At 39.5% G+C, this 8863-nt stretch overlaps 1 long non-coding RNA gene across 1 annotated transcript; it reads left to right on the top strand.

Moving 5' to 3' along the window:
- The first annotated feature begins 7616 nt into the window (after positions 1-7616).
- On the top strand, positions 7617-8259 carry LOC109368394. Its single transcript, XR_004160218.1, has 2 exons — positions 7617-7744; positions 8102-8259. It is a non-coding gene; the product is annotated as an uncharacterized LOC109368394 (long non-coding RNA).
- The last annotated feature ends 604 nt before the right edge of the window (positions 8260-8863 follow it).

Genomic DNA, 8863 nt, shown 5'->3' with positions numbered 1-8863 from the left:
GAATCAGTCATTGACATGATGGGCTTCTTAAGCTGTCCACACACAGTTCTAACCACATGAGAGATGAGAAACCACCAACGTAGCTATGTTTCAAGTTCATTAAGGAGCCAGATGTTGTTTCAGAAAAATAAAACTTACCCCAGCCTGGCATTAAAGTCCTGCCACCAGTAGGGTTGAATGGCAAACAGTCCTTCCATGCCACTTCAGCCACTTCATCTCTCTTCAATTTTTTACATTAAAATAGGCGTTAGAGGTACAGGTGTTAAATTTGTATTAGTGTTCAGCACATACACAAGGATACTTGAACAAGATGATTTGACATCAAAGAGTCTTGTGAACTCATTTTATTTGATATTTCACTCAATCACAGAATGTATATAGTAAATAATATGTGAACTAATCAGATTTTTCCATTCTGGTATACTGCCTCTGTTCCCCACACCAGGAGTTCAGGTTCAGATGATTTGGAAGGGCAGTGGGGACAGACAAGAGAGATGACTTAACACTGGTCATTAATTGATGCAATTCTATACTTGCATTTATTTTCTAGGTGATCCTACAATCATTTGAATGATTATGTTTTCTTTGAACTTTTCCAATATACTTGAAAAGTAGTAAATGGATACTGACTATCTGCCTTTACATGTCCATATCAGCTTGCTCCTATGTATATGAAACATGACTTCTAGGAAGAACTTACTTATCTCTTTCATTTTCTGTATTTACCTCCTCTTATTGCCCAAACCCAGGTAAGATATCATGCATGTGGTTCAGAATGCCTCTTCAAGCATCTAGATAAATATGAATTTTTCATTCATGGTGGGTACTCAGAATGTGAACATAGTGCTATCTAAGCTAGCTAAAAATTTATATCCACATGGGAGTTGCAGTGACATAACTGAATCAATTCTTGTACTAGGAGCAGTGGAGGCCTGTGGCTCTTTGCGTGAGTATAGGAGCAGCATTGGGTGGCTGCATCTGTCATGCTTTGATTCCTAAGTTAGCTCAGGTATTTGTACATGGGATTGTACAATGTGGCGTAGATATACCCTCAGTATCCCCATACCTCAGTTGTTTTCCAGTCTACAGAAAACTTTCTGGATTGCGAGTCTTCTAGATATATAGGTAGTATGTTCCTAGTTTCCTAAAATGAATCATGTATTTTGTTTTAAATGGTGTGGATTTAATTGTGTGATGTCACCTTTCAAGCCTGACTGAGATATGAGGGAAAGAAGAGCAGAAATAAGTAGGCATTTAGCAGGAGTTTTCTGCCTTGAAATTCTTTTATTGTAGGTTTTCACTTCTCTACAGACCGAGTAGCACTGTGTTGGGATAGGCTTCTGCTGATGTGGCACTAGAATTTCCAAATTTGTCAGCTAGAAGGTATTGCTGCTACCTCCGCCTCCTTTTGTGTGCTGCAGCACTACAGACGTGGCAGCTCCCAGCACAGTTTCCCAATGATACAGTACGCATGCCGTATGCCCCTGGTGATGGTCAGGGCTAGGGGAGAGTCAATAATTCCAAGTTAAGAGCCATGTAGCATGCACACACACAAATTTAAAAAAAAAAAAAAAAAGGGAAGAGGAATGAAGAGATGAAGAGTCTAGGAAAAAAAAAAGGAAAAAAAAGAAAAAATATTTTTCTTCTTTATTTTTTTCCATAGGAAAAGCTTGGTAGAGGCACAGCCCAATGCTCAGAGACTGAGAACTGCTAGATCTCAGGATATGAGAGTTTTGTTGTGTTAGTTACAGTTTCTCAGTAATGTTAAAGAAATGACTGTTACAGTTTGACGAAAGCTTGCAAATGGAGAGATCTGTAGGGGAAATCTTTCAGCCTCTCTTGCCTGCTCCCTCTGAAAGGGGAGAAGCTGGAGGCAGGATGGATGACTCACCCATCCCTGGGACTTTTAATTTTAAGAGTCTGGAGCTGCTGTGAGCGGGGCCAGGCTGTGGAACACCCGGAGCCTTGAAGGGTTTTATGACCCCCTTCCACGTCATCCCGCGGCTCTCAAATCCCTGGAAGAAATATGCAGGCAGAGCAGGGGGGAAGGGAATCCTCTGCTTTTTGAACTGCAAGTTTTCTTGCACTCTGTTCAAGCACTTGGGTCAAAGCATCTTTAACCCATAAGCATACATTTTGCTAACATTCCTTCCAAGTGCATGTTTACTTCCCATTTGTTTCCCCATGCATTTTGATATCCTCTGCGTTCGTTTGGAAAACTAAGGGAGTTAGCAGTTTTCCTTTTCACCTTGGAAAAAGACATTTTGCCCCTCTTTTTTGTGCCTGTGCTTTACATGCTTGAGTGAAAATTTCTGCCACCTCTGATACTTCCCATTCCTCAATATAAAAGTACTTGGAAGTAAGATCCAAAACTAGAGTGGCTTTATGGTGTTTCTAAATAGCACAAAGAAGCATGATAAAGCTAGAGGACACCTCTCTGTGCTGTACCTTTAATATTATAATTTTGTTACCAAGCTAAGTGAATAACTAGGAATTTACAGCTAAGCAGAAAGGTACTTGTTTTAATTTTAGAAAAACACACAGAGAGGGAGCAATAGTCTCCTCCGCTGTGTTAGAAAGAGCAGTTTTAATGAATAGCAAATGTCTAAACTTCCCCGCTGCTCCCCACCCTCCTGAAAAAGTTTCCCTGCTCCTTGCCACAACATAAACACTGTATGTGGCATTATTTTTTTTTTTAGCCTATCTGAGCTGTTTCACATAGCTGTGCAACAAAAGAGTGCAAAAATCATCTGGAAAACACATGCAGGGTAGAGGTAGGGCTTCGAACCATCTGTGCACGGTCAGATTAAAAGAATCTCATGGAGCAGCTCTGCAAGGGGAAGCTGGCTTGTTTCACATCGTGACGTGTCAGGAGGATGCAAATAACAGACCATACTCGGGCTGAGCACAAGGCCTGGGCAAAGCATAAAATAGCCTTTGCTAAACTGCCCCCTGGATCTCGGTGAGTAAACGTACCACAGCTCATGGTCATGCAAATGAGGAATCCTCAATTTTATGAAGGAGAGCTTTACATCACTGAGATTTCAGGGAACAGGAGACACCAAGCACGAAGGAGAAAATTGTTCTGTAAAATAAGATTCAAGACTTTTGAGGGCATTTTGTATGTTTTTCTAAGCTTTTGTAAATATGCTTTTAACATTGCCTGAAAAGTTTTACATTCTCCCTTTTAATTGCTGCTAATTTAAGTCAGCATTTTTACTAAATCTGCTTTTCTATGAAACTTTTATTTTTTGCCATAACTTTTTTTTTTTAAGAAAAACTTCTGCCTTTAGTAAGATACATGGGGGCTGATAAACAATATTTTTATTTAATTTTTCACTTAAAAACATAACTGAAACGTTTACAAGAGCCCAAGGATTTGATAAAGCAGAGTAATCTTCAGGGAAATTTTCTGATTTGAAAGAAGTTTGCATGAAAAGAACTTGAAAACCTCTCCCCATCAGTAGCAAGCACTCACTTCACAGAGTCACATAAATATCTTCTGGTCAATGGTTGTTTGGAAGTCAGTTAATTCAGTTTTCTGTGTGACACAACATTGGTGCAAATGCTGTGTCACATCAGCTGTGGCTTGCTCATGTGCTGTGAGGTAGAATGAAGAGGTAATTCATCTTCTGCCACTGTTATTTTTGTTTCCTTCTGTGTTGAGATTTCTCATCGGAGTCTTTCGAAGAGTCAGGTGTGGGACAAATGAATAGGGAGCTTGCACATAAAGAACTTTGCAGGAAATTCTGCAAAAATAGGGGATGAAATAAAGTAGTCTCCTTCATGACAAGTCCATATGGGAGACTCTCTGGGGCATTCCTTGTTTCCTGCTGTGTCACCAGAAGCTCTGTCCTACATTACGGATAATAGGTCACTGCACTTAATTCCTATAGTTTTGTGAAGGGGGAAAGACTTGTTCATGAAAATCACATTAAAATTTATATGAAGGAATAAGAATGGTGGTTGGAGATAAGTTTCAGAAGTTAGATTAAGATAAGAAGTCCTGTAGTGGAACAGCCTAGAGAATATTGTCACTCAGGTGGCCCATTAAAAATCTTTCATTACAAATGTTTGATTCAGGGCATTTCATTGTTGTATAAAAAAAGAAAAAGAAAAAAGAAAAAAAGAAAAAAAAATCCATAGGGGAGTTCTGTTCCACCAATATTTCAGGGCTCATTGTGATCTTATCAGATTGGAGAAAAAGAAGAAAATAGCACAGTAAAGTTCAATGAAAGCAAACACAAGTAAAATAAATTCAGGAAGAAAAAGAAACAATTGCATAAATATACAATGAGTTGAGTCATATATTACTTGTCAGCTCTGTATTTCTATCAGATTTAATAGACTCATGGTCTTAGATTTTTAATGGCCTTGCTGGTCAAAGGTTGATTCCAGTGTCTACCTGAAAGCTCCACTTGGTAAAACCTTGGCAGATGCTGGGAACTTTTCCTGACAATGTAAATGTTGGTGAGCAAGAACTTAAAAATCTGTCAAAGACCAGTGAGTTTCAGAACCATCTGTTCAAGCACTTGTTGCTTTTATACATCGAGGGATATGGTATGTATTCTCTGATGTGAAACATCTGACTTAGGCCTCAAAGCTATCTGAAACATTATATATATAGATATAAGAACATGTAAGCTTCTTTGTATCAAGTTAAATACTCTCAGAGCAGTGAAATCCAAGTGATTTCATTGTTTTATTTAATGAAGGCCTTTTATAGAGCTCATCTATCTAAACTTATTAAATGACAAACAGAAAAAATAAATTAAAATTGCTTTCCTTATAAAATATGTTAGCGTCCTGCTGAGGGTTTCTTGCACCTGTACTTTCTTGTACTGTCAGTGTGCTGAATGGTAAGAGGGATAAATACATAGGAAAGACAGGTTCTTGGTACCTCATACTAGTGTAAACAAATTACTCCATGACAAGCCTTTGGGACCAACACATTCCAGTGCTGGGGTTGTTCTTCCCCAGGAGCAGGACCTCGCACTCCTTGTTGCCAAACTCCATGTCATTCACGTCAGCTCATTTCTTCAGCCTTTTGAGGATGACAGCATGACCCTTTAGCTCCTTCAAGTTTTGCATTGTCTGCAAACTTGTTGAGGGTACACTCTATCCCATCATCTGGCTCATTAATGCAGATGCTATACAGGACTGGACCACTAGTGACTGATGGGTTACACTGCTAGTTGCTGGCCTCCAATTGGACTTTGCATCACTTAGTGATCATGACTGTCTGGGCTCAGCCATTCAGACTAGCTCACTGTCTGCCAATCCAGTCCACATATCAACAGCTTGCCTATAAGGATCTTATGGGAGATAGTGTCAAACACCAGGAAGGCAGTATTCACTACTCTTTCTTCTACTGAGCAAGGTATCAGATTGGTCAGGCATGACTTTCCCTTGGAGAACCCATGCTGACTACTCCCGATGATTTTCTTCTCCTTCACTTGCCTGGGAATGATTTCTGGGTTAAGCTGCTCCATTAAGCTTCCCAGGGATGTGATGCTGACAGGACTGTAATTCCCTAGGTTCCTCTTTTAGCCCTTTATGAAGACAGGATTGCTTTACATCTGAAGGTCTTTAAAGCTTTTTATAGCGTGGATGAGTACTCTTGTCTCCATCTCACAGGGGTTAAAAGAAGCATTACAGGGCAAGATGATTTGCTTTAGATGGTTCAGGAGAACAGTGGCACAGACAGCACTATGAAAATCATTTTGTTATGGGGAGTTATACATTTGTAGTCTGTTGTGTTTTTTTTAATATTCAGCTTTATGCTTTGTTTTTTAACATAAACATCAATGGATTTTAGGAAATATGCCTTCACTTTTTTCCTTTCAAGGAATTTATGTGAATATATTTCCTCCATTTTCTGTCAGAAAGACTCCTGAAGATTGAAGGGAGACAGCAACAGGCATTTTATTTCTCCATCTCATTACGCATTTATATAACCAGAGTGAAATCTGTTTTCTGTTAGAAGAAAGAGGAGGGCAGTGAGGCTGTTTTTTTTGGTTGGTTTTCTTTTTTTCTTTTTTTTTGTGTGTGTGTGTGTGTATGTGTGTGTGTGTGTGTTAACAGACCCAAAAGTTGTCTGGAAACTGTGCCAAAACAATAGCATAAAAAGAAGGCATCTGGAAGTCATTAGGGAAGCTTGGAGTGGGCAGTGATTAAAGCAGGATGGAATTTCTGCTTCTTTTTTCTTTCTTTCACAGTTTCTAAGCCAATCAAACACAACTTTAAACCAATCAAACAAAACTCTGGACTCTTATGAATATTCAAGAAAAAATTCTTGCCACCTCATCCCCCTCCTGAAGGCAATTTCAATAATCTCCTCTGTCACACATCCTTATATATTTCCCTGCGTTATTTGGGAGAGTTTGCATGGTTTTACTTTTGCTTTGCTTTTTCTTCTTATTTTTTTTTTCATAGTAGTCAATGGAAAGATACAGTGTTATAACTTGATATTAAAGCCGTGGAGTATTCAAAAAAAATTCAAAAAAAGAGATGCATGTCTATCTTTCTGCAGCCTCTTCCACTGACAAATCTGTTTGTCTGTGGGTAGCCATTTTCCTGCTGTAGCCAGCAGTGCTGTAGGTTAGCCTGCTAGTCTCCTCCCAATAGCTCCTGCCAATTTATGCTTTGAGTGCAGCAATTACTGCCACCTCAGTGATGCCAGGGTCCTCCTTTTCTAACTACCTCCAACCTGTGCAGTGTTAGATGAGGTCCTGGGCAATCTGATCTAGTACTTGACCTAGTGGCTGGCAACCTTTCCTGTTGTGGGGGGGGGGAGGTTGGAACTTGATCATCCTTCAGGTGCCTTTCAATCTTAGCCATTCTATGATTCTATGATCCACAGGACATCCTTCTTCATACAACTGGTAATGCAAAAGTCTGAAAGCTCAATCATTTATCATTCTGCTGAAGTCTGATTTTTTTCTCATTCCATTTTTAACTCTGTAGTATGAAATCTATTCTACTATAAAGTCAGAATCAGCTGCAGTCAAAAATCTGAGAATTAATTTTTCTCAACTGAAATAAAAGATAAATAGCATCATACAAAAACAACCACTGGTAGCATTTCATCTTCACCATAAACATAATGTCATTTTCTGAATAGATGCTGTTCCTGATACCTGCAAAGACCATGAAGATGTCGAAACTTCTCACTTTACATTTTCATGTCTGCTTATACTGCATTTGCACAGCATTCCACTGCTAGGGTGCTGTGCTTGCAAGTTTGTGATGTTCCGTTTTCTTTCTCTGTAAAATGAGAGATATTATTTGTGTGCTATTCTTAGTGTTCTTGCACCTAAAAGATGAAAAACAGTGCTAACTTGGAAGGACCATTATACTGATGGGTATCGATAGTGACCGCATTCTGCTGCTGGATTGCATTGTAGATTTGACCCTTTCCTTGGACACACACAGAAATGTTCGCTGATCTTTAATCATGTACAAATAGATACAGGTTTAGCTGTGCAGCTGAAACTCACCTCTTTGTATCCAGCATAGTTTTATGTTTTTTATGCTAAAATTCATTTTCCTGTGCCCTCTAGCATCATAAAGTCAGGTACTGGAAAAATAAAGTTAAGGAGATCAGGTGCTCATGTTTCATTTCTGCCATTTCACCTGGCAGGAGTCCTAGAAAGTGAAAAAGGGTATGAAGCTTTGACCAACAGTGTGGACAGCAGCCTGTGCGTTATTCCATGGCCGCCACAGCCCACGTGAGCACACAGAGGTGAGCTGTGAGGGTTGCCTCAGCACAGATGACTGTTTCCTCTGGCTCCATGCACCTGCAACTCCCCAAAGCTTATAGGAAATCATGACATGTGGACTTTGTCTAGCATTTCATTTTAGAGAAACAGGTATGTTTTTTGCTTCCCACTGCCTTAGCACACAGAAATGTTGCTAAAAGGAATTCTACTATGCATTATTTTGGCCTTGAGATCTCAAGATTTATTTTTTAGCCTAAGATGTGTGCCTCAATAACCTCCTTTATTTAATTAGCCCCCAGCTTGTTTTCTTATTTGAACTTTGGAGATGCTTATATTATAGTCTCATTATCCTCCCCTAATATTTTCTTTTGCTTTGGCAGCTCTCAGTTTTGTTCAGAAACTGCAGTGGGGGCAATGGATCAACTGTCAAACTCTTGCTTCCTGTTACAAGCACCATTAAAAATGGATCATCTGGGGCTGATTTTCTGTGAGGCCAGGTGCAGATGTAATGGAAGAATAAATGCAGCCTACAATAGCACTGGGAAAAGAGCTTCTAAGAGTCTTTTTCTGTTGTGTTCCCTCACAAAGAGCACAAACAAGTGAAAGAAGCCAAACTGGAAGAGGAGTGAAAGGTAAAACAATATGAGAGACCTAAAAAGGTGGGAAGAAACTTTGACCACATAGGACTGACTCCAGATGCTCTTCCATATGCATAATAATGGACTCCTCTCTTCCATGAGTAACACAGTTGTAATCAGTAAAGATACTCACATGAGTAAAACACAAAACATTAAGCTCTCAGGCAGAGATGAGGTTGATCTGTCAGTAGGGGCAGCAATGTGTGTGCTCAGTCTTTATTTCAGGTAAATGAATGGTAGTCAGATCTGCAGCAAGTTATGGATGCAAGAAAAAATCTTGTGTGACTAAAAGTGTGGATCTGGAATGGTGGAACCCAGAGGCTTCATGAGATGTGCACGGCAAGATGAACATCAGCATGCTGTGATACTCGATTCTGTAGAAAACACTGAGGAATTGGGAACAGGAGAAATTCATTCCACACAAAATCCTGGAGCATTATAATACAGTAATCACAATATAGTCAAGGAGAAGTCAGGCTTGTTGTCAGCTCATTCATGCATTCT

The sequence above is a fragment of the Meleagris gallopavo genome, chromosome 6 (assembly GCF_000146605.3).
Source record: "Meleagris gallopavo isolate NT-WF06-2002-E0010 breed Aviagen turkey brand Nicholas breeding stock chromosome 6, Turkey_5.1, whole genome shotgun sequence".
Taxonomy (NCBI): Eukaryota; Metazoa; Chordata; class Aves; order Galliformes; family Phasianidae; genus Meleagris; species Meleagris gallopavo.
The sequence above is the reverse complement of the archived record's forward strand: the minus strand, read 5'-3'. Positions and strand labels throughout refer to the sequence as shown.